Source organism: Triturus cristatus, chromosome 7 (assembly GCF_964204655.1).
Source record: "Triturus cristatus chromosome 7, aTriCri1.1, whole genome shotgun sequence".
Taxonomy (NCBI): Eukaryota; Metazoa; Chordata; class Amphibia; order Caudata; family Salamandridae; genus Triturus; species Triturus cristatus.
Window position 1 is genome coordinate 276,198,617 of NC_140590.1, and position 26,565 is coordinate 276,225,181.

Genomic DNA, 26,565 nt, shown 5'->3' on the forward strand with positions numbered 1-26,565 from the left:
CGAAGGTGGATGTTCTCCTTTTCTGTGAGAGAATAAATTCTGCTGCATGGCAACGTGGAGCCAGGGATTAAATCTATGCGGCAGTCAAACGACCGGTGTGGTGGCAGGGTGTTGGCTCCTTTTTAATCGAACACCTCTGCCAGATCCTGATATTCCTCTGGTATGGTTGTGTGGGAAACCGACCCCATGCCATCAACGGGTAGTGATCTCGCCTGCACCGAGCGAGCCCCCAGACGATTGTCCCTCGTATAACAGGTCTCACAGCAGTATTCCGAATCCAGGTGAATTATTCTGGCCGCCCAATCGATTCGGGGATTGTGCTTCACCAACCACGGCAACCCCAATATAACCTTGAATTGCGGAGCGTCGATAACATCAAAACTGATGGACTCAGCATGTTGGTTGGCAAGAAGCATGGACATCTTTTCGGTTTGATGTCGGATTGGGCCAGAGGTCAAGTCCGTTCCATCAACAGCCTTGACTGCTTCGGGTTGTTCTTTTGCCACGGTTTGTATACCCAAGGCACTCGAATAACCGGTGTCAATGAAGCTGCCTGTCGCACCGGAATCCAGCATGGCGGTTACCAACCAGGTTCTGATTCTGTAAGGAGACTTCGATGCCTACATGATGACTGCCATCGAATACTGCGGGGATCACTGAAGTGTGATACGAAGAACCCAGAGGACGGATCCCCTTGTCTACTGGGTTGTCTCGTTTCCCATCTGATCGCCTTTTGTGATGGGCAACGCAAACGGCCGTCTGCCCCTTGATTTAGAGGGTTTCACTGGACACTCCCTGACGAAGTGTCCGCTTTTCCCACAATACAGACATTGGTTCTGCTTCCTTCTCTTTTCTCGCTCGTGAGCGGTCAACGGCCCTCGTATGCCCCCGATCTGCATGGGTTCTGACGCTTCACCCTGGGGGGAAGCTTCGTCCTTTGTTTTCTCAACGCTTTTTTCTCCAAAGGATAAGAACCGGTTTTCACTGCCCTTCCCTTTCTCGGTCTTTCTTTCCTGGAGACGAAAATTCATCTTCACCACCAAGTCGATGAAAGGACCTATTTCCTCAGGCGGGTCGGGTAACTGTGCGATGAGGTCCTTCAGGTCATCACGTAATCCTCGATAGAAGACTGACACCTTCTTGTCCTCTGGCCAATTAGCCTCGATGACCAGCCGGCTGAAACGGGTGATGTAATGCAGGAGATCTTGGTTGCCTTGTTTTAAGCCAAGCAACTCGTTATCTGCGGCCTGCACAAAGGTGTGGCGAGCGAACATCCGCCGCATGGCTTCTGTGAACGTCGGCAAGTGGTGGAGCATGGGATCGTCGTTTTCTACAAACGAAATGGACCACTGAGCGGCGTCACCTCCCATGTATGATAAGATGTAGGCGACCTTGGAGGCATCATCAGGAAAAGCCGTATTTCTGGCCATGAAATGTAGGTGACATTGATGGAGGAATATCCCATACTTGGTACTATCGCCGTAGAAGCGTTCCGGTGGTGCCAGTTGTACCTGATGAGGTGTTACGACTTGAATGGCGGAGCTCTGAGTGGGAGCTGCGGGGGCCCCCCCAAAGGTGAAGGTAGGCGGCCTCAACAGCCCTTCTTGTATGACTCTGGAACTAGGGGTAGTGCCCCAAGGACTGGAAACCCCGGATGCCATGTGACTCTGGATGGACGTTACATCATGGCGTAGACTAAGGTTCTCGGCTTGCATGGCAGCCAACATGACTGCTATGTCCTGCAAGGTGACTTCCGGGTCGCCCATGTCGTCTGGGTGGAATAGTAAACGTGGGCTTTGAATTCTGTCAGGTACCCCACAAGACTTACCTTTGCTTGTGAAGTAATTCCGCAGAGACGACAAGAGCGCCCGTCCGTGTACCAACCTGACCCCCCTTGGATAGGAAACTCAACAGGGATGAGATGGACACAAGGATGGGAGCCGATTAAGGACCAAGGGCGGTGGTATGGGAATGGAGCGTGCAGGGTATCCCGGGGTAGCAGTGCTTCTGTTTCCGGAATCCAGCGAGACTCTCCTACTAAAGGTGATTCAGCAGAAGCCCTAACTGTAACCAAATAATAGCGCTCCTGCACGGCTCCCCCAAAGTAAACAGGTAAAGCGCTCCTGCGCGGCTCCCCCAAAGTAAACAAGTAAAGCGCTCCTGCGCGGTAGTCCCAAAATAAACAAACAAAGCGCTCCTGCGCGGTATGTCAAAACAAACAAACAAAGCGCTCCTGCGCGGTGTATCAAATAGCACGTAAAGCGCTCCTGCGCGGTATATCAAAACAATCCTGCGCGGTATCTCAAAACAAACAAACAAGGCGCTCCTGCGCGGTGTATCAAATAGCACGTAAAGCGCTCCTGCGCCGCTCTCCGAATACACAGTCAAGAACTCCTGCGCTGCTAACAAAACAAAGAAATGTGAGTAAGGCGCTCCTGCGCTGCTCACCCACAGAAACAAGTTCAACAATGCTGCTGCGCTGCTTCTTTGCCGATCGAAATGCTACAGCTGTAGCACTTCAGCAATGGTGCCAGAACGAGAGCGCTCCTGCGCGGGAACCCCCAACACCGTAAGTACCTTCGTGTTGGTAGCAGACAGAAACACTCCTCCGTCGCTGAAGCCTCGGAACTGGAATTCAAAGCACAGAGCCGGCGGGAAACGCGGAGATAAGGCGTTTACCCCGGAAGTGCTTCCAGGACCAGCCTGTGGCAGGAGAAGAACTAGACCGGGGCTCAGCTTCCAGCCGGAAGTGAGGATCCCGGCAATGTTGTGCGTGCTTCGTGGGATGTCGGGAAACGGCAATCGCCGAGAACCCGACACACCCACAAGCCGCTTCGGCCGCCTCCCAACCCACCCCACCCTTCTCGCCATAATAATGTTAGGGAAGATATCCAGGCTACCACAACTAGAGGCTGAGCACCAAGATCTAGAGCACCTCAATAAGCCATGCGTAGATTCCAATGCACCCTCACGGAGCGGAGGTACCCCGACAAAAACAGCCACCAAGGGGGCCGATTCCGGGGGAAGGTGAAGGGTAACCAAACTATCCCTAGCGTGCTTCACACGGCTTCCCAAGGACTGGGGTGCGGCATTACTAGCCGCCAGCGACATATTACCATAGGTATGATTAGCTAATAACGGCTGCACAGTGGGAGGGAGTGGGTCCTTGCTCTTTCCCCTACCATAGGTATTACCCGACCCTTGAGAACATGATTGAGTCATTGGCCCAGAAGAAACACCCGTGCCCCTCTCTAGCCTAGTTTGACTATGCATAGCCTCACTAGCCCCCACTTGGTGTAAACTAAACTCTTTAATGGAGGCTACCAAACCGGTAAATTTTTTAAGCAAATCGGCCACACAGGCATTCAGAGTCTCAACAATGTCTTTAGCGATGCCCACCAGTAAAGGTTCTATTTGTGAGGTAATTATGTCCTCTAATAGGTCCACCGTAAGGGTCCCTAAATGCTGTCAGTATGATGGCCTCTGTAGAGTGTGTTGGACGGAACCCTGCCTGATGGGGGTCAAGATATTCAGACGGTTCCAAAAAAGGCAGAAAGGCATCTGGCCACATGATCTTTAAGTACCTTAGCCAGGTATGGAAGCAGCAAAATTGGGCAGTAATTCGTCAGAATTTTATTTTTAGGATCAGCCCCCGGTTCTTCAGGAGGTGAACAACAATTGCCTCCTTAAAGGCATCGGGGACGTAGCCCTGGAACAGTGACTCGTTCAGAAGGGATAGAGCTGGACCAGGGAGAGCAGTAAAAGCTTCCCTTAAGATCTGAGGGGGGCAGCAATCCCTGGGTGAGCCTGCTTGTACCTTGGCCAACAGATCCAGGAATACTTTGTAGCTTATTGTCGGTATTTGTTAAATGGTGTGAGGGTTTGTTTGCGTAGTCGAACATGCCTCAGGGGTAGGGCATGTAGGAATGCTAGCCTTAATTGCTGAATTTTGTTGATAAAAAAGATGTTCAAGGAGTCGCATAAGGTTTGAGAGGGCGTATTGTCAGTCTGTCCCTATTGGACAGTTCATTAACAATTGAGAGAGGGCGTGGCTTGCCAAGCCATGATGGTGGACGCACCTTGAGGGTGCTCCCGGAACCCTCCCCCATCCCCCCGTAATCCTCACGATAAACAAGCCTGCTCTGAAATTTGCAGCTCACCTGGCGTAGTATCGTTGGCTGACCCCCTGGGAGTGCAGAGCTTTGAACCTCGTCGCCCCGCTGCTGTGGACCGGCCCGCCGTGCCTCGCAGTCAAGATAGCGGCTCCCTCCCACTGACTGCTGTGCTGGGCGCCCTCTGAGCGCTCCGCCTGGCCCTGTAATCGGTCTTTGGGACGAGCGGGGAGGCTCTTCCGCTGCAGACGAGCTTGGGAGTGACTGCTGGCCCGGGGTGGCGCCCGACTCCTACTCCCTGCCTCCTGTTCTCCCCTGCCGGCGCTAGAAGAGGTGGGCCCGGTGTGCAGTGATCCGGTGGCCCACTCCTGCGGCAAGAGTCCCACTTGTGCCCCGGCCCCCCCCAGCTGCGTGGCCGCGACACCGGCCGCTACATCGGGCAGCGGGAGCTGGAGACAGCGGCTGCGACCTCCTGTGCACCACGAGGAGTCTCCAATGACCCTGAGATCGTGGTGTGATGACCTACAGAGCAGGTGAGTCCCAGCGGCGGTGGGGATCCGGGGACATTTACTTGAGGGCCCCCCGTGCATGCGGGAGGCCACCTGGGGTTGGGGCTGGCCCCGGGTGGTCCCGTCTACCATCTGGCCTGGTCAGGCCTCTCTTTCCCCCCTCCCCCACTCCCCGGGCCGGGTGATACCTGGACAGGTTCCCCCAGGCCCTGTGAGCACCTCAAGCCGAAGCTCCATGCCACGCAGTGGTCCCTGGGCTGGGGATGACCCGGGGAAGACCTTCGGCCGCATAAATCGAGCGGCGGGAGGCCCGTGACTGGACACCTCATCCGCCTCTTTGGTCTCGGCCTACAGCCATTTGTTTGAGGACTGTGCTGGAGCGGGCATGGGTGGGAACCCTCCCTGGCCATGCCCTACATCCTGGTCTCACGCTCATCACGCCAACGACCGTAGACCCGACAATAGGGGTTGTCGGCTGCGCACATCGAGCGGCGCCCGACTGAGTGTGAGGGCCCTCATCGGTGGTCCCCGTCCTGTGTCTCCTGTGTTCCCGGGCTCCTCTTGGTGGGGCTGTGGTTCTAGCGTGGCCCCGTAACATTGGCCGCTGGAGTTGCGGCCTAAAGGGGTGAAGCTGCCTGTTGGCCCTCCTACTATCACCTGGGCGGAGCGCTCTGTGGCCCTGGCGGGCGGGGACCTACCTGCGGGCCTTGGTTCAAGTGCTCCTGAAGGGCCATCCTGTCCGGAGAAGCGGAGTCGGCCGCACATATCGGGCGGCGACGGACTGATTCGATCTACACCTCTGCACTGGCTGCTCCCCCTGCCTGATCTTGCCCCATCCGTAGAGATCTGTCAACCCCTCACAGTGGGGTCCACCTGCGGGGATTCTGAGACTCCACTGCTCCACGGAGTGTCACCATGGGCAGAACGTACAGATCGGCAAAGACCCCTGCCATCCAAACAAAAATGAATCGTTTCACCACCTCAGATGTGGGGGTGACCGGGGGTGCCGCTGAACAAGAACCTCCACCGTCTGAGCACTTGTCCACTATCTTACAAGCCATCCATGCCTCACAAACCTCGGTGGAAGGCAAGATCGCGGAGGTGCGAGTGGAAATGACTCTCATCCGGCAGGACTTCCGGAACGCCAAAGCCCGGATTAAGGAGACCCGAATCTCCGCCGTAGAGGACTTGTCCAGCAACTTAAGGGACAGGTGGCCCATCTAAAGTCGCACAATCAGGAATTGCATCGCCGGGCGGAGGATGCAGAAAATAGGTCCCGGCGCAACAAGCTCCGCCTGGTGGGCTTCCCGGACAGAGCAGAGCAGGGCCGCACGGGGTACTTCCTGGAAAAGTGGCTGCGGTCGTGGGTCCCTGAGGGCTCTCTCTCCATGGTTCACGATTGAGCGGGCCCACCGGTCCCTCGCCCCTAAACCCCCACCGGGTGCGGTCCCCCGACCAGTCATAATGCGGGTTCTTAATTTCAAGGATCGCGACGCCATACTGTCTGAAGCCCGCAAACAGCAGCGGCTCCACTACGAAAACCGCGCAATCATGATCTTCCCGGATTATACCCGTGAGGTCCAGGGTCAGCGCCGCTCCTTCGGTGAAGTTAAACAAAAACTGAGGGCACTTAACATCCAGTATCGGCTCCTTTTCCAGCACGCCTGCGAGTGGTGTTTGCTAACAAGACCTTATTCTTTGACACTCTTACAGAGACCTGGACCTGGGCGACTGAGGAGCGCCCTCTGCGAACTGATAACCGAACTCCCCACCAGTCAACCAGCCGCCCCCCCACTGGGGTGGGGGGGCGGCTGGTTGACTCGTCCATCCCAAACCTTTCGCTCCCCAGCCTCAACGCAACCGCTTCCGCAGGTGCCGCGGGCAGAGGCGGGCCCAGTCGGACTTCCCATCGGGCCACTCCCGACAACCAATACTGCTCTCTAAAGAATCCTCAGCCGGGAGGCGCTCTGGCTCATCCAGCTCCCTGGACCGCGGAGGTGCTTCGCCCTGGCCCTCTTTGCTTGATCTCCCACACACAGATCTTTCACGTAGCCCGATGCTCTTGAGAGACCCCGCTTGAACTCGTCTCTGCCTGCCGGGCTTGGCTATGCAGCCGGAGGCCGTGCTTAGACTCGTAATATTCCTTTCTTCCTGATGGACTAGTTTATGCACATCCTATCATGAGGAGGGGTCCTCCACGCTTTCCCATTCCCAAGCGTTTTAGTTTGGTTGTTCTTTCACTTGTTTATTGTTAGGGCGACAGATGCTTCCATTCCTGAAGTGTAGGGTGGGGAGTGTGGGAGAGACGGGGTTGGGACCGTTGTCCCGAGTTTTTACATTAGTTTTGTTTCCTTTGTTCTTTAGTTTTGTCGCACCAGCACTCACATGGCACCCTGACTCGCACCCAGTGGGACACGCAGACTTCCCTTCAGACACCTCGCTGGGCCTTCTGACGTCCCTCTTCGCTACCAGACCTCCCCTTTGGGACTTACTGCCACGCTGCTACACCCGCCACTATGCCTGACACACCTTCATTAGGCACTTCTCTGTGCATCATGTCCTGTAATGTTAATGGCCTCCTGGACCATTTTAAGTGCATGGCTGTCTTACGATATGCCCAACGCCTTGGGGTGGACATTCTACTGTTACAAGAAACCCATCTGATGGGTAATCACTGCCCCCTTTTGGCACGCTACCGCTATGACAGGATTTGGCATTCGGGTTTCATTCGATGTTCCAGAGGGGTGGCGATCCTGGTGAAACGCTCCCTTCCCCTTGTGCAGACAATCCTTGATGCCCAGGGCACCTTCGTGGCCCTTAGTGGCACGTTAAACGATAGCCCCCTCAATCTTGTGTCACTCTACTCTCCTCCATCAATGTTGACGATGACCCTCACCAAATCTGCTGACCTCTTGGCATCCCTACCCCTGGGTCCCACATTCCTCGGGGCGACTTTAAAGCGGTCTTCTCACCTGACCTTGATACAACCGGCCCCCCTTCCCCTAGTAGAATCGCACAGGCAAAACAACTGACGACCTGGTCCGGATCATTGGGTATATGTGATGCATGGCGTATATGGCACCCACATTCTAAACAATTCACACACACCTCAGCGGCGCACCACACACAAGCACACATTGATGCTATCTTCGTTCCATTGACGGATTGCCTCTTGATTCAGGATGTCACACTCCTCCCACGAGGTATCTCCGACCATTCCCCAATAATGCTTCGCACAGGCCCTCCCCCCACATCTATGCAGCAAACAAGGAGGCTAAACGCTTGCTTCCTTAAGGATAGGGAGTTTCTGAAGGTAGTGGGGCGGGAACTTAAACACTCCTTTCTTTCTAAGGAAGGATCCTTCTCCTCCCCGGAGACCCTGTGGGAGGCGGGCAAGGCCACGATTAGAGGGGGTTGCCAATGGCCAACTCAAGCTCCAGCAACAGGCCCAATTGGAACAAATTACTAAATGGGAAGCACAAGCCCTTCGCCTTGAGCGTGCCTCTTCCCGATCCCCAGACGCTTCCGATGCGAGACCTCTTACCCGGCTCCACTCAGAGATCAAGCAGTTGTCGCTGAAAGCGGCCAAACTCATTTGGCGCTCCTCCGTGGCCAGGGTATATGGTTGGGGCAACAAGAATGGCTCACTCTTCCACCACCTAACCACTTACCCTAGGGCAAAACATATAATTCCCGAGATCATGGCGCAGGATGGTTCAATGTGCCGTTTCCCAGCGGAGATGGCCCGTGCCATGCCACCTACTATCACCAACTATACGAGGTTAAAACTCCAACCCTTTCTCTTGCGGACCTGCTGGAGGTCGGGAGTAGCTGTCTTCCCTGTTACTTAAGCTGATCTAGACCGCCCCATTACCAGTGAGGAGATTGGGGAAGCGATTGCCCTTATTTCCTCCGGCAAGACGCCGGGTCCGGACGGCCTCCCCAAGAGTACTACGTGCACTATCGGGATATTCTTACCCCCCCATCTTGCAGAACTGTTTCGGGAAGCTGTTGAAAAAGGCTCCTTCCCTCAGGAGACGGACATGGCCACCATTGTGGTTCTTCCCAATCCCAGCCGCCCTCATCACATTGTACAGACTACCGCCCTATCTCCCTCATTAATACCGAGGTTAAACTGTTCGCCACAATCCTCGCCCAGCAGCTCAAACCCCATCTGTCCACACTGGTTCATCTTGACCAGTGCGGGTTCATGCCCTCCCTCGGCACCCGGCACTGTCTCCGTAGTCTGCATTCAACATTGGACCACCGCCATCTCCTTACCCCGTATCTTGAGAGTAGACTTTGAGAGGGCCTTTGATTCGGTGGATTCGGGGTTTCTGGAGGATGTCCTTGACAAGATGGGACTCGGTCCCCCCTTTCGGGCCATGGTTAAGGTTCTTTATGCCCACCCTTGGACTTGTGTCCTGGCGAATGGGGTCCTGTCAAAACCCTTCTCGGTTTGCAGGGGAACTAGGCAGGGTTGTCCCCTCTTCCCCCTACTCTCTCGTTGCATTGGTGATGGAGCCCTTGGCGTCCCTGATGCGGTCATGCGAGCGTGTGCGGGGATGGGAATGGACCAACACCAAGTCAGACAAAATTGCCCTCTATGCAGATGACGTCCTCATCTCTTTAGCATATCCCGCCCAGTCAGGCCCCCATTGTCTCCGCATTCTGCATTCCTTCGAACGGGCCTCTGGCCTCCGGTTGAACCCTGACAAATCGGTTCTGGTTCCCCTCCACCTATCTCGCGAGTGTTTCGACTGGCACCCAATATACCTCTTCGCCGTCAATTCTTCAAATACCTGGGGATATGGATGACCTTGCTCCCCGAGCTTAGCTGGGCTCTCAACATAACTCCCCTAGTGAAACGGGCCAAGGCGGACCTCCAGAAGTGGCAGTCATTGCCCCTGAACCCCATGGGGAGGGTTGCCTTCTTAAAAATGATGGTGCTTCCCCTATTCCTATACTTTCTCCAAAACACCCCCATGTGCTTTCCCAGGGCCTGGTTCCGCTTACTGGATAGTGTGGCCAACAAGTTCCTGTGGGGGAAGGGTAGGTCCCGACTGGCACTAAATGTCTGTAGGATCCCCTCGTTCGACGGGGGTCTAGGGATGACTCAGCTTTACTGTATTATCTTGCCACGCGACTTCTCTCCATACACGATTGGTTCAACGGGGGATGGTCTGACCCGGCTTACAGGCTCAAATAGGGGGAATTGGGCCTCGCCAGGATTCAATCCATGTTGTATGGGGCCCCTATTCCTTCTCGTCTACCAGAGGTGACACGCTCTGTGTTACTGGCCTGGTGGGCTGCACTGCGGCACACCAAATGGACACACACACTGACCCAATGTACACCCTTGTGGCAGAGGACCTGGCTATAAGCGGTTAATGAATTGCAGGGCTTCAGGGCTTGGGACCTTATAGGTATTTCACAATTAGGCGATGTATGGGTGGGGGACCACATGCGATCCTTCAGCGACCTCCAGAACAGATACTCACTGCATCAATCACAATTCTATAGGCATCTGCGACATGCCCTCCACATGCACCTCACAACAGGTACACAGCTTCCCTATGTTCGGAGGCCTGGGGAAGGGTGGCATCTCCCGCATTTAGCATACACTGATCAACAATACCCCCACTTCCCTAGACCGACTGCGGGCTCAGTGGGAGGATTGGGGGGGCACCTTGGAGTAAGAGGATTGGCGTGATGCCCTTATTGCCCCCAGAACGATCTCCGCATCCGCTAGGCTGCGCTTGGTGCACCTCTATTACTTACATGCCGCATACCTCACCCCGGTGCGCCTTCATCGGGCAGGGTTCAGCCCGACCTCTGCTTGTACTAGGTGTGACCACGACCCAGCTGACTTCCTCCATATGATATGGACTTGCCCCCGCCTGACGCGGTTCTGGGGGGATAAAAATCGAGGAAGAACTGAGGTCTTAGGATGGGAGGTCCCCCATGACCCAAAGCACGCGATCCTGGGCATCACAGATGGGTTGGATGGGTCTCGGAATGAGAAATTGTATTACACTACAGCTATGGTGGTTGCCAAGAGGGACATTGCGGCCTCCTGGAAATGTCTTGAACCCCCGAATGTTGGGCGATGGCAGACTGGGGTGGACTGGTGCGCCACACAGGAGAAAGTCATGTATGAGGCACGTGGGTGTCCCAAGTAGTATCGTAGAGTCTGGGGGAAATGGTTAGGGGGTGCGGTCTAGTCATAAATGGATTGTCCAAATTCATGCGGTTTTGCTTTTACCAGGGTCTGTAAACCGGGTAGCGCAAATTCTTCTATGTAATCCTAGATTTTCATGGTGTAGTGCTGAATGGCTGGTGTTTTCTTTCAGCAAAATCAATAAAAATTTATCCAAAAAAACAATTGTGAAAATTTCTTTTGACCGGTTAGTAGAGGTCACAATTTTCGAAAAGAAATGTGCGGCTTTTGTAGTCAGAATAGCTTTTTTGTAATTTTTTAATGGCTAGGTAATTGCATTTTCCCTCAGGTAGGTATTGCATCTCCACCTCCTTTCAGATTGCCTAAGGGATCATTTTAGAGCTTTTAGTTCTTGGAGAACCATCTATGTGCTTTGTGGCATCGGTCTAAGTGTATTTTCCTGAGGGGTGCATGTTCATTACTAGCTACCAAGCTGTTAATTTTTTCTCCCTAAGGTCGATAGATAACGGGTTGTGCGGGACTGTGTTGGTCAGTGTCTTGAGAAATAGACTTTTATTGGTATCATTCCAGCTCCTTGCAGACCCCCATTCAACTGTGGGGGTTTTGGTCATATTGAGGTTATTGATGGTGAATTTGATGCTGATTCTGACTGACAAGTTCAAAATGATTTGTAGGTGCCTGGTGAGCTGTTAACTGATGCCGGCATAGAGTCTTCCTGTAGTCCAGTTTGCTTGTAATGAGGGCAAGTGTGATGGGTCTCCAGGTGCCTCTCTGGAGTTATTTAAGGATTTTCCTCAGTATCTTGAGGGTGTGGAAGCAGGAAGCTGAAACAGCATTGACTTGGGCGGTCATGTCGAGTTTGCCGTCACTGATGATCCAGAGGTTGTTGGCGTGGGAGATGGGGGTGGGTCCTAGTTCAGCCAGCCATCAAGTGGAGTACCACGGGGAGGTGTTCCTCCCGACGATCATGACTTCTGTCTAGTTGGTGTTGGTGTTGAGTTTGAGACAGTTGGTCTTCATCCGAAAACTGATAAAGAATTAGTTCAAAATGCTCCTTCTCAGTGTATCCGCAGCGCATTGATGCTTTATGCCTCTGGCTGCTTCTCAAGCCAGTGAGGGCCCTGTAAAAGTCCTGGGGAATTCGGATAGTTGTACATCTTGTCGACAAGTTGAATATGTCTCACTAGAAGAAGTCTTTGGTGATTCAATTAGGAATGATTGTCTCACTGTTGCTGAATGTAGGTTTATGATCAATCAACAGAAGTCTGTTTTGATCCTATCTTAGATGAGCCAAGCTATAGAGTTTGTGATAGACTCGGTAAAGGCCTCTCTTTTTCTTCCCAAGCTGAAGCTCAAATCAATCAAGAAAGGGATTTTCTTTGTGAAGGCAAACTAGGATTGGAGGGCTGTTGGCCGCATCCATTCATAATGTTCCCTAACCCTAATCATTACATGGCTCTCCAGCATTTAAAACAAGCATTGGCATAGCCAACAGGTCTCGCCTTTGGGACCTTATAAGTGTTTAGCTAGAGATATTGACTTTTCCTGTGTCTTTAAGCTGTGCTGTCAGAAGTCTGCATCATGCTGAAAAGTTATAATAAAGAAGTGTCAAAAGCATTTTAATTACCTTGATTATGACCAAGAAAGCATTATGTACAACTGAATGACCATATTAAAAAAGTATTAACAATAAATAATGTCTTGAGGTTGTTTTTTGTCCTGTCAATGCTGGCAACTTCTATCTGCCTGTCCCAGTGGTGGAATGTCTACATTTAAAAAGTTCGTGATCGGGTGATCAGGCAAAAACATGTCACACTATGTACAGGCAACCTTTACATTTGTACGTGACACTAAGATGAGTAGACGAGCCTTCTCAGGGTAATGCCAACACCGAGTTAAAGACAATGCAGTGGAAAAGGGTGAGTGAGACACATTTGTGGCTATTCACAAACATCCGGCCTGCTTTTCCAGCACCTACCTGCACTTCTACGGGTATACCTTTACAATCCAGGCAAGAGTAATAATATTCAATACTGCCACAAGGTGGCAGCAGGAAGGGAAAACATTTTAAATAAGAGTACTCTATGAAGAGAAAAGGGAATACAAATGTGAAATATATTTTACTAATTACGGACATAGAACGTTTACAATTAGAACACTGCATAAGCGTGCAAAGTGAATTTTAGTTTTCTCACAATAGTCACTAGTGTGTGCATCAAATCATCACAAGTGATTACAAAGGCAGCCTCACCAGATTATTCCATGTCAGGGGCCTTTACCGAATAAGCAATGCATTCTGGGAGTGAGATGCACCTTTCTTAACTTGTAACACAAAGTGTTCTGCACCTGACAGCCAGTTAATTCAAGGAGTTAAACGCTCACTGCTGACATCGGCGTATTATGAGTTCCAGTCTTGGCAAGACACTCTCAGCCTTCCAAGGATGGCAAACCCAGAGTTAGTTACGAATCAGCAACCCACAACTGAACGGCTCGCTACCCTTGTCTGGACCCTTGTGCGTTGAATACCATGAATTCTGAAATAACCTGAGATTTGTGCACGAGGTGGAAGACTATCTGTTGCTGTGCGATTAGCAGCTTGTGAACAGTGAGAGCTAATTACACAGAATGTCAGAAAAAGAAGCCTGTAACTAGAAATCCATTTTTTTCAAGCCATAAAAAGTCGCTCTCATAATTCTGTTTTTATAACATACTTTGAAAAAGCTCGGCACTGCAGTTGGATTTGTGTTCATACATTCTTGCAATGTTTTCTAAGCTGTCCATACCTGACCTCTGCAGTGGCCTAGCAGCCTACTTTCACTTCAAAGACTTCAAGACTACCAGAATACCATAACTGGACATGTACAAAACATGCATTCATATACAGCGGAGTTTGACGCTGAGGAGCATGGCAGCATCGTGTTATAGCTCCTTTGCAGTCAGCAGGCTACCTGTGGATAACTGGACCGGAGAATGGTTCAAACAAACAGTAGAAGTAAAAACAGGAGTCAGAAACAGGCGCAGAGGTCCTCACACGCCAAGGCATTGTTATGAAGAAGACTGTGCGTAATGATCTCCTGCCACCCACTGCGTCTGTGTATGTTTGGAAGCATTGCTTAAGTAATATTACACTAGCAAAACACAACGCTCCGCTTAATGCTCAACACACACATGCTTTTCGCGATGAGTACAAACTCGTACTTCAGTCATTGTCAGTGGTTCTTGCAGCTGACTCAGCAGCACTAAGCACAGTATATAATCATGTTAACATGCTACACAAAAGTTTTGGCAAGGAATTCCAAAATGGTTGAAGGAGGTATAATATGCATTTGTGTGACAATATTGATTTGTCAACCTCTCCTATACAGTTTATAAAGTTTTATATAACGCGAACATGATCCTAGAGGGTATCAGAGTGCTTTGCATTACATCGTTCAGAAACGTTAGATGGTTGGGGGGTAATATACATACATTCAATAATCGACATTCAATACAAAAAGAGGTAGACAGTGGTAGATAGGATTATGTTGCTAACAGTCGCGTATGATTTAAAGTCTTAGGATGTGAATTTGTTAATTAGATGCATTTTTACTTCTTTTTTGAAGGAGGCTCATGTCTTGGCTTCGAGTTGTATGCAGGATAGATAGACTTGCATCGCCTAATTGCTAATTTAGGAGGTTGAGGTGGACGTTTCGTGCACGTCACCTCGCGCAGGGCTGACAGAGCGACTCTGGTGATTGGTGACTTTATCAGGGACAGGAGGAAGAGTTAAGTGGTTGCCTTGAGTCCCAGACAGGCCTGCTATACAAGGTGTCCTGGCTGCAGACTGCGCACGGCTCTTGTCTGTTCCTCCCGCTGCTCCAGTCCTTTGTAGCATCGCTCGCAGAGAAGAGAGGCGATTTTACAATCTGCCGTTTTGTAGAGTTCAGTGATGGTAGAAGGGAGGAAGGGTTTCTAGATCACCGAGAAGGGATACTACTGTTTGTTTGTGTAGGAGTTTTATAAAGCGCTGCTTGCCGCCTGTGTATCTTAGGCGCTCTGATTAATGTTCATATATAATTCAAAACACTTCAATGACATTTACGTTTAAACCCGAAATTCAAAAGTTTAAAAAAATAATCTTTTAAGGTTTTGAATCGAGCTTTATTATCTGTTGCTCCCCTTATGACCTTCGCAAATGCTGTCACAAATAGCGTCAGAGGAACCTCCCTGACGGTATTCCATGCATGGCTGGCCATCCATTGCAGGGGAGCTGTTCCACCCATGAGTGGACTCTTAGAACTCACAAGCGTGCTGTCTGAGACCCATGATCGCTTTTTGCTTCGTCGACACACCGTAATACCACAAGGCCTGCAGCAGCCATGTAACCTCCACATATTGTGATGCGCATGTACCCTTCAAGCATGCCTCAGACCCAACAGTGAATACTTTGCGTTTGTACTTCGAGATGATTGTGGTTTTAAAACACACACATGCGGTGCCAACGTAACTTAACCGCATAATCTTACACCAGTGGGCCTGCCACATACTCCGGAACGTCCATTGTCTTTGTGCACTTATGTTTTCCGTGGTCTCTTACAAGCACATGCCCCTCCCCCTTACACGGTGGCGACCAGCCACTGACTTCTATTAAGGGCTAATTTACTGTTCGATCTCCAAGTTTACTTGGATCAGCACAAAAGTTATAAAATTCAAGTAAAATAAATGTTCCTGCCTTTAAGCACAAGTCGTCATCCACTCGAATATCTAGAGTTTCTTCGTCCCACTGGTAGAACCTGTAATTTGGTATCCGACTCTGACCTGAAGGCGAATCCAAGCCATTCTCACTCAGATTGAAGCCAGTATCAAGCACAGGACTTCGTTGTAAGTTCTCGCTTATAACCTTTGTGAGAGGGTCCTGTCCCATCAGGACTGCGAGACCCCCATGGAAAAACAGCAAAGCTTTTCGAACTGGTCACATTGGGTAATTTTTTTTTTCTGCATCTTTTATATAGCGCAAACTCGAACCGAAGGTATTGGAGCGCTGTACATGAGCACCGTATTTACATTATATATTCAGGCACGGGGAGATGAAGTGATTTGCCCAGAATCACAGGATGTGGACGCGACCCCGAGGCTCGAACCCTGGTTTCCTGCACCAAAGTCGGCAGCGCAGCCGGGAGCGTTCCGGCCCAGGCAGAAGACCAATTAATAGTGATTTACATGCTAATGGAACCTCAGTCCTTGCGAGGTAGGTAAAAAGTGAGTCATAAATATACCCAGTATTTACAGTGCCTAGAAAGCGTAGTAGTGTCCTATTAAGCGGTAAACAAAACCCCGCTGTTATAAGTAGTAGCGAATGAGTAATTATGTGGTCTCAAGCGGCTACGGTAAGGATGTGCGCTCTCCTCGGCGGTTCAAAAAAATATATGTTTAAGACGTGCCGAAAAGCTACGCGCGCAAAGCAAACACAGTTAAAACTATGGTATTTTTTTAGCGTCTCTTTTCTAACCTGGACCTGGCGATAGCGGCGGACGGCGGGTCTTGATATAAAGTCACCGTGAAGACAAATTTAAACCTGATTATATTTTTTTGTCGGTGAGGCGAAGCCCCTATGTTCTTATGCTCTAATCCATGACTCGATGAAGGAGAGGGAAGCAGACAATAGCACTACCACTGGAGCCAGAATTGAAAGTCTGTGCTGGAGCCTAGTGCGCCCCGCAAAGTACGTCAGGCGAGGCGCCGTGGAGGGGAGGGGCCCACTGATGGGGGGGGGGGGGGGGGGGGGCACTCGACTCCCAGTGGTTAAGGAATTGGCTCGCAGCCAGCGGAGCCGAATTTCCCAGTACGTGTTACATGAAACAGAATGAACAAGCATTGGACGCGCGAGACGCGATAGTGGGGGGGTGGGGGAGAGAAGCAGGAGTTCTGATGAAAACTGGTGTGAAATAGCAGCAGGGAAGGGGGCGGAGAGGGACTACGAGGGAGAGCGACGTGAAGCCATATGGTTGCTTTGCGCGCGTGCACGCCTCGTGCACTGTAGCTCTATGCCAGGGGAAGCACTTTGAAAACCCACTTACAAAATGTCTCAAAGAGACAGCTTTTGCTGTCTCAGCGAGACCTAAATACTGCATATGAAGGAAGGTTTCCCCCTACTCAGCCATAATTTTCCATTCAGCAGACTCAAACATGGCTATCCCCGACGAAAGAGTGAAATGGAAGATCTATGTAGCAGGAAAAAAAGTTACTACAAATCCGGATGGGAGCATCCTACACCAATGCCATCTTGCATCCACTTACTTTCCCTCTGTATAGATTCTCGCAGGCCTTGATTCAAGGTATGTTAAATTTTGGTTTCTTTGGCTTTCTATTTATTTTATACACCAGGTTTTCTTAAGCCTTAACATGAGTACTCTTCTCCCATTTTATAGTCCAGCTTTTCCTTTTCTTCCCTTCTACAGATTTTAGAAAGAAATGGCTCTTCGTTGTTCTGAACATTCCCAGTCCACACCATTACTATGGCTTATTCACTTTACTGGATTGTCCCTGTCCTCCGGTCCTTGGAGATACACCTGAATTATATCAATCAATCAATCATGGTATTTGTAAAGCGCGCTACTTACCCGTGAGGGTCTCAAGGCGCTGAGGGGGGGGGGAGGGGGGGAGGGGGGGGGGGGGAGTTGCGCTACTGTTTGAAGAGCCAGGTCTTGAGGAGTCTTCTGAAGGCGAGTAGGTCTTCGGTCTGCCGTAGCTGGGTAGGTAGGGTGTTCCAGGTATTGGCGGCGAGGTAGGAGAAGGATCTGCTGCCGGAGGTTGTTCGTTGGATGAGGGGGACGGCGGCGAGTGCGAGGCTGGCGGAGCGGAGCTGGCGGGTGGGGGTGTTGAAGCTGAGTCTGCTGTTCAGGTAGGCTGGTCCGGTGTTGTGGAGTGCTTTGTGTGCGTGGGTGAAGAGTTTGAAGGTGATCCTCTTGTCGACGGGGAGCCAGTGTAGGTTTGTCAGGTGGGGGGGTGATGTGGCTGCGGCGGGGGACGTTGACGATCAGTCGGGCGGAGGCATTTGGATGCGCTGTAGTCGTCGTAGGTGTTTGGCTGGGATTCCGGCGTAGAGTGCGTTGCCGTAGTCCTGCCTGCTGCTGACGAGGGCCTGTGTCACCGTTCTTCTTGTTAAGGTCGGGATCCACTTGTAGATCCTGCGGAGGGTGTTGTAGCAGGAGGAGGAGACGGCGTTGACCTGTTTGGACATGGAGAGGGAGGAGTCGAGGATGAATCCTAGATTGCATGCGTGGTCGGTGGGTGTCGGTGCTGTCCCAAGAGTGGTCGGCCACCAGAAATCGTCCCAGGCCGACGGATTGGGTCCGAGGATAAGGACCTCCGTCTTGTCCGAGTTTAGTTTCAGCCGGCTGCTCCTCATCCAGTCGGCGATGGCCTTCATTCCGTCGTGGATGTTGGTTTTGGCGGTGCGTGGGTCCTTGGTGAGGGAGAGGATGAGCTGAGTGTCGTCGGCGTAGGATATGATGTTGAGGTTGTGGTGGCGGGCCATTTGTGCGAGGGGGGCCATGTAGATGTTGAAGAGCGTTGGGCTGAGGGAGGAGTCCTGGGGGACGCCGTAGATGATGTCGGTGGCTTTGGATCGGAAGGGTGGGAGTCGGACGCTCTGGGATCTGTCGGAGAGTAAGGTTGTGGTCCAGTCGAGGGCCTTCTCTTGGATACCGGCTTCTTGGAGGAGAGTTTTTAGAGTGCGATGGCAGACCGTGTCGAAGGCGGCCGAGAGGTCTAGGAGGATGAGGGCTGATGTTTCGCCGTTGTCTAATTGGCGCCTGATGTCGTCTGTGGCGGCGATGAGGGCAGTCTCGGTGCTGTGGTTTCGTCTGAATCCGGATTGGGACGGGTCCAGTATGTTGTTCGAGGTGGCGGGTCAGTTGCATGTTGACGATTTTCTCCATGACCTTCGCCGAGAACGGGAGCAGGGAGATGGGCCGGAAGTTCTTGAGGTCCTTGGGGTCCGCCTTGGGCTTCTTGAGGAGGGCGTTGATTTCGGCGTGCTTCCAGCTTTCCGGGAATGTCGCTGTTTCGAAGGAGATGTTGATGACCTTCCATAGTTGGGGGGCGATGGCTGCGTCTGCCTTGTTGAATATGTGGTGTGGGCACGGGTCTGTCGGAGATCCTGAGTTGATGGAGTTCATGACCTTGCGTGTCTCGTCGTTGCTGACGTTGGACCAGGAGGTAAGGCGGTTGGCGTTGTTGGTGTTCGAAGGAGGGGTAGAGTCTGGCGTGGTCGGGTCGGTCGTGGTGTTGAAACGGTCGTGGATGTCAGCGATCTTGCGGTGGAAGAAGATGGCCAGTGAGTCGCACAGTTCCTGTGAGGGCGGGATGTCGTTGGTGTTGGCGCTGGGGTTGGATAGTTCTTTAACGATGCGGAAGACCTCTTTGCTGTCGTGTGCGTTGTTATCCAGGCGGTCTTTGAAGGAGGACCTCTTGGCTGATCTGATGAGGTGGTGGTGTCTGCGGGTGGCTCCTTGTGGGCTGCATGGTTGTCCGGTGTACGTTCGTGGAGCCATTTCTTCTCCAGTTTCCGGCATGCGCGCTTGGAAACCAGGAGCTCGTCGGTGAACCAGGTGGCTCTCTTGTTGGCGTGGCAGTTGGAGGGTTTCTTCAGTGGGGCGAGGGTGTTGACACAGTCGTCGATCCACTGTCTGAGGTTGCGGGCTGCGGCATCTGGGTTGGTGGGGTCGGTGGGTGGGTTCTGGGAGAGGATGGTGAGCAGCTGGTCTTCGGTGACTTTGCTCCAGCCGCGGCGAGGCAGCTGTTGGGTGCGGTGGTGCGTGGTTGGTTTTTTGACGGTGAAGTGAATGCAGCGGTGGTCGGTCCAGTGGGGTTCGGTGGTGTGGTTGAAGGGGACGTGGGTGCTTGTGGAGAAGACGGCATCCAGCGTGTGGCCGGCGGCGTGGGTGGGTGCAGTGACGAGTTGTCTGAGGCAGAGGTTGGCGATCAGCGTGGTGGAGTTGACGTCGTTGTTGTTCTCGAGGTGGAAGTTCAGGTCCCCGAGGAGGATGTAGTCCGTGGAGGCGAGTGTGTGGGTGCTGGCGAGGTCGGCGATAGAGTCGTTAAACTGGGCCCGGAGTCCGGGGGGTCTGTAGACTAGCGTTCCTCTGAGGGTGGTGTTGGGGTCGGTGTGGATCCGGAAGTGCAGGTGTTCGGCGGCGTTGAGGGTGTCATCTGTGTGGGTTGTGACCTTGAGGGTGGACCTGTGAACGATGGCAATTCCTCCTCCGATGCCGTTGGCGCGGTCCCTGCGGGAGATCTTGTAGCCGTCTGGGATGGCAATGGCGATGTCTGGAGCAGAGAAGTCGTTCCACCACGTTTTGGTCAGGAAGGCTATGTCCGGGGCAGTGGCGTCGAGCAGGTCCCAGAGCTCAATGGCGTGTTTGCGTGCGGAGCGGGTGTTGAGGAGTATGCAGCGGCGGTGGTTGGGTCTGGTCCTTGATGGTTTGGTGGTTCTGTCGCAGGTGAAGCTGCGGCAGGAAAAGAGTCCGTGGGTGCGTTTCGGGTCGGCCTGGTTGCAGCATTGGTCTCGGCCAGTGTTGAGAGCGTGGAGGGAGTCGGCGTCGTAGCTGACGCTACGTATGGTGTGGTGGGGTGCGCGGGATCCAGGGGTTCTGGCGCGGGGCGCGGTCCACACACAGACGGGCGCAGACGGGCTTGCCTCTGGCGTGCATCCGGCACACAGCGGTGCGCCCGCTGCGCTCCCGCGCAGCGTCCTGCATTAAGAAGGGGTGGAGGGAGGGAGGAGTAGCTGGGAGGCGGGTGGCAAGAAGCGAATGGGAGAGGAGGGGGGGTGGGGCCGCAGGGGACGCAGCGGCGGGAAAGGAATGTGGGGAGCACAGCAGAAGGAAACAGACAACAAATACGATAAGAATACAAAAAACAGTCACTAAGGCAGCGCACAGAGAAAACAGGCAACAAATACACTACAAATACGGGAGACAGGCAGCAGATCAGACCGAATACTTACCGCCCACCACTGGGCCACCAGGGATGAGGCGCAGGCGGGAGCCTGCGGGTGGAGGAGGGCCTCGAACTCCCGGCAGCAGCGAGGGGCAGCAGCCAGAGGACACAGCATCAACAGGGAACGCTGGGGCGGTGGGGGGAGCGTCCTGGCCTGAGAACAGGTCAAGGTTCACACCCTCGTTGCGCAGCGTCCTGCATTAAGAATTATATGTGATATCTCATATCTTGGACATACTATGGTTTGTTACTGAATTTTGTCTTTATTTCCACTTTTTGTGCACATTATTTTTCACAAAACCACTGTGCCATAACACCACCTCAAGCTGATAATGAGAAGTAATTTCTGTCAATAGAAGTTTGCTATAATATCTTTACACTTTTATGTTTTTCTATCTCTGGCGGGGGGAGGGGGGTAACTTTAACTTATACATCCATGGCTTTACTTAAGTTACTATACACTAGGTCCAACCTTTTGTCCCTCCTTGTTTGATCCAAACATAAATCATCACGTTAAACCATGTTCTTCCATGTCCTTATTATAGTCCAAACCTCCTGACATTTATATGGCAGAGATTTTACATTAGGTTGGAACTGGTAGAGGTGTAGCTTCGGAGGAAGGGGTGTGCGACATCCTCCAAATAAGTGCATTTGTGGCCTGGTATTTGGGTATGGGGTCCCTGAGTTGTATCTGCTATGCCTTTGCCGATTTCTCTCATTGTGCGTAAAGAATAAAAACAGTGATATCCGATGTAAACCGAAATATAGATCTGCTGACTGAAGTTCAAAATGTAAAACCATATTCCCTGAATTCATTCTAAAAGTGTGTGGCATTCAGAAATGGGCCTCACAAAAAGGTGTTTTCAGTTGTAGTCAGCTAATCAGGTTGCCTGAATCCTCCAAGATGCTGCAGCTCCATTAGTGGCCAATGAGAAAAAAAGACGAAAATTGTCCGATTGCGTAGGTTTATTTTTCAATTTAAAATCAGATAATCTTTATTTGATAGAGATCTACAGATGGTTCTTGTATTAACGGACAAGATAGCTCTATAATTTAACCCCTCTGAGTGCGCTCAATGCTTTTTTCTCACCTAAATTTGTCAAAAGCTAATCAATGGATTTACACCAAAGCTCAAAAAAGCCTTATTGTGAGCAAAGTTCTGATTTCATGTTAAGAATGATGTAATTTTAGTCAGCAATTTTTGCTATAGCAAAACTTTTTAAGGGAGATAGAACTTAAAACCTTTCTTTTTTTGACCGCAGTATGTACCTTACCACCCCCAGATGATCCCACGAAAATGACCTACAATATGTAAAAACAAAGTTCTACAGCAGAGACAGAGATCTGAAAAACAGGAAAAATTAATAGGTTTTTGAAGCTCTACTAACAGTAGAAGTAAATGCAGCAAAATCTAAGCGACACTGTTCCAGACCTTGAGGGTTGCAGTGAAGAAGGTCTACATATGGACAACGCAGCATGCTTAATGGTAGAAATAACTAGCCTCAACTGCCATTGCCTTCACTGGTCGGCAACTTTTATTATGTAAAGTAAGCTGTTATCTGAGGTTAAGGGCTTTGCATTTTTCTTATTTGTTTAGTTTTTCATATAGTGGGATTCAAAGCTCTGCACAGCAGAGAATTAGAGGATTTTCCAAAAACAGTGATGAGATACAGCTCTACAGAGCTGAGTGCAATCGGCATGAATTATTGCTGCACTAAAGAAGTTTCATTAGCTATTATTAATTTCAATTTTAAGGCCAATTTAAGAGGGTCCATAATATAAATACAGCTAACAATATCAGAGATGGAGCAAGAGGACACATTGATATCCAGAACAGGTGGTTTTTACAGAGGTATGAGAGACAACATGTGAGATCTGAGTGACAGAGGTGTGGGTGGCCAGGTGTTTACACAAAATAACCAGTCAAAAATATTGTGTGGACTAAATACTGTGTCAAGAATATCGAGGACAGATGTAGCATTAAGGTAGATTTCTACAGGTAAAAAGTTTTACTATACTAAACTCCACATGTTTACCTTAAGTATATATACATTTTCCACAGTCTTACCCCTTGGTTACCCTCGAGACCCACTCAACATCCAGACGGTCTCCACAACCAGCTGGGCTTGGCTAAAATTGGTTTGGATGTTGGGATCACCGCCACTATACTCTCCGAGTTTACTGATCCCGAATCAACAGTGGATACCCATCACGGAAGAGAAGATAGTGCAGCGCATCCTTTCCCGATTCAACATGATCTCCATTGGGGACCTATACATCGACGGCCACGTTTTTTCCGTCTTGGACAAACAAGTTTGCAGAGGCGTTGTTTATGAACAAGTTTATACTTGCTCGACTTCTTGCCGCAGTCAGGGCCAAGATTCCTGGTTACCCCGTCGAACCCGACCCGTCCCCCCCCCCCCTTGTCCATAGTTATAGACAAGGACACTGGGGACCACTTGATTTCCAAACTATATAGATCCTGTATGGAGGTAGTACCAGTCCACGATGCTATGGAGGCAGAGGCATGGGAGGCAGATCTGGGTCACTCAATTACTGATGACCAATGGGCTGCGTGCTGTCTGCAAACCAAGGCGGTATCTCTGAATAGCCGCCACAAACGTATCCACTTCAGAGTTCTGTGCCGAATTTACATCACTCCTGTGATGTCCCATAAACTAGACCCTGACAGATCAGACTGCTGCCTAAAATGTAAATCCCTGAATGCCGATTTTACACATCTTACCTGGACCTGCAGCAAAATCAGCAGATACTGGTCCGACATACACCACATTCTTGGGACAATGACAGGCTTAGCCCTTTCCCCCACTCCGGAAGTGGCCATATTGGGTTATGTAAACAATATCCTGAAGTCAGTCCGGAAATTCACTGCTGTGGAACTCCTCTTAGCCAAAGGGGAAATAGCACTGAAATGGGGGAGGAGGGTGGCTCAGACGAGTAAAGACTGGCAGAACAGTATGGCATATTGTAACCTAAACTACGACTTGTATGCCTCCACACTGGCCGGCACATTCCGCCCACGTGTCATTTGGGGCCCTCTCAAACAATACACAGCGACAACACATTCTCAACCTGACGTACGAATTGATGTCGGCCTGGTTCCTGCGGGTATTGGTTAATCCAGGTCTACCCACACACGGGCACGTGTTCTATAATATTAACAATAGGATTGTTTCCCACATAGTGTCTTGCTTGAAGCGCAGGTAGAAGCATTGGAGGTATAGTGAGCGAGTCAGCATAATGTGCAAATGTAACCATGTTTGAATAGACTATCACTCTTTCTATGGAACTGAATGTCTTGCATTATACGACCTATGTAATACGCATTTGCTTTTATTAATTATCTTGGCACTGGAACGATATTTTGTTTTTTATTATGAAACTGGTAAATAAAGTTAAAAAAAAAGAAGTATATATACATTTTCAAGGTACATCTATCTGGAGTTAAGAATAGTACATCTACACTTACCTATTTGCACTTACCTTCACGATATTTTGATCCTTGATATTTTTGACCCAATATTCCATCCACACGCTATTTTTGTCATCAACATTCTATCTGACAACCGGGGGGACATACGCCGTTCCCATAGCTTGGAGATGGACTTAGGTAAGATGGCTACACTTACTTAGGTCGTGTTAAGCAAGGCCTCTCGTTAAGGTCGACAAGGTTTTTCCAATGCGAAAGGAACAAGCATTTCAGATCTTGGATGCATCATCCTAACAGGAACGTTTCAGTGTGGATGTCTTCTTGCATCTCTCTGCGTCAATCTTAATCAGGACAAGACTTCTTAGGACTCAGTTTCTATCACAGATGTGAAGTTCCACTGACTGCTATTCAGTGGTGTTATGATGGGCTGGCTTGTAAGTGATACACACGGTTTTATATCCAGAAAGGAGTTCAAGTTGAAGCGAATTGAGGGGCAGTAAGACAGGTGAGATGAGCTCAAATCTTTTAGTATTTGTGATGACACGAGTCGCTGCATGGAGAATCAGTTTGAGGGGTAGCTTTGTATTTATGCAGCCAATTCTGAATAAAATGAGAAAGTGCAAGTATAATCGGAGGAGCTGATAAGAACTGAAGTAATGTGGTCACATTTTGAGTGCTAGAAATCAAGCAGGCGTAAAGCAAAGAGTGAAATGAAGGGAAAGAGGGAAAGACTGGAAGAACGAGGTTCCCACTGTGAAGTTTGAGGGAAAAAAAGACAATGTTTGCACGGGGATATAAAAGTTGTAATCTGCCAGCAGAGGTTTGAATCTGCAAGAATTAAAATGCAAGAGGAGAGCAATTGTGTGATAGGTAATTTTTAATGCAAGAGTGAAGGTTGAACTGAAAGTACTTCACTGGTGAGGGGGCGACAACATGTGGAGAGAGAAGATAACCGCAATTGAAATGGGGAACAAGAAATCTTGGAGGTGCCCACCACGGAAGAGAAATTTGTTTCTTGTCCATCTGATTTTCTGAAAATTAAACAACATCCAAATTCTTAATGGTACAAAGACAGCGTCTGAAGCAAATGACTACCACATCTCACTAAATCTGGTTATTCACAGCTATGTCATAGCAACAGTGGCTTATAAAAGTTATTTCCTACTGTTGTTAAGTTATAAAAGAATTCCAGGATGTTGTGACAGGGCTCTCCGACAGCCTGTCAGCGCGGCACTGGATCTCTGCTCTGATGGAGAGCAGAAGGCACAGCTTCATGAAGGGAAAAAGAGGGTAGGAGCAGAGGGTGGAGAGGCGTGGCTGCAGGGCAAGTTTATTTATTTTTAGGTCTCGCAGACCTAGCGTTGCAGCGCACATGCACTACTTGCTCTGTGAGGCATATTGTAGTAGGGCAAGTTTTAGAAGTGGGGTTCGAGCCCCGCCCCTATTTTTCATTGCCTGGCGTCATTCTTTATGGTAAAGGCTGGCTTCCGATTGAAAGTGAGGCTTCTTTGTAACCGCCCTGTCTCCTTTTGGGACGTCCCATACGGACTGGATCTTTTACTTGCGGCGTTATACAGTCTCCTTCAATTAGTAGGTGAGTACTTTATTTTTTTCATTCGGAAAATGGCGACAGGTTGTTTGGTATTGGTACAGACTCAGTTGCATTTATTCCCGGTTTAGAATTGATTACATTGTATTTCCGATGCATGTTATTCCGGTGTTGTTTGTTTCAACCCGTTTTCTTCCCGATGAAGATTCAGGTGACTTTGGTTCCCGGTGCAGGTTAACTCATATTATACGCGCACTTCGATTCAGTGCTTTTTGTAGATTTTTCTGAGACAAGTTGCAGCTCCCAGCGCTCAAAAGCTGCATTTTTTTTGCCAAGTAGCCTCCAGGAAGCCGCTCTTTCTCGGTGCAGTGGCTCCTGTATTGGATTCAGCCTTACAGGGTGTCTGCAAATTGCGCAGCAGGGTTCCACTTCATGCGGGATAATTGTTACGGGACGTGTGGGTGGGGGTCGGTCGGTCGGGCTCCCAGCACGGAGCGGATAGACTTTGAAGCTGGGAAAGAGCCTCTCCTGGTGCAGTAGGCAGGAGGTGAGAGGTACATGCGCCGTCTGCACATGGGGCTACGTTTCTGCGACTTTCGGCTCCCTCCAGTTACGCATGTTCCTCCTTTTGCATAGTTTTGAAACAGAATGACCATTTAAACTGCTCTCAATTAGGGTGTCTTATGCTTTAGATGTTCAGCTTGTAAAGCCTTAAAACTCTGAGACTGCTGCTTTTGTTTCGAAATCAGAGATGCTGTGAATGTTTGACTTATAGCTGGGTT

At 50.4% G+C, this 26,565-nt stretch overlaps 1 protein-coding gene across 3 annotated transcripts in view; it reads right to left on the reverse strand.

Annotated features, from left to right (window-relative positions):
• Window positions 1-26,565, reverse strand: part of LOC146809405 (bifunctional polynucleotide phosphatase/kinase-like) — a 223,716-nt gene that overhangs the window by 158,020 nt on the left and 39,131 nt on the right. Inside the window, exon 1 of one of the 3 annotated variants that reach the window (XM_085616249.1) lies at window positions 20,791-20,884. The exons of the other annotated variants lie outside the window; for them this stretch is intronic. The gene's annotated coding sequence lies outside the window, so the exon portion shown is untranslated. Of the gene's footprint in view, window positions 1-20,790; window positions 20,885-26,565 lie in introns of those variants that run through there. 3 annotated transcript variants of the gene reach the window in all.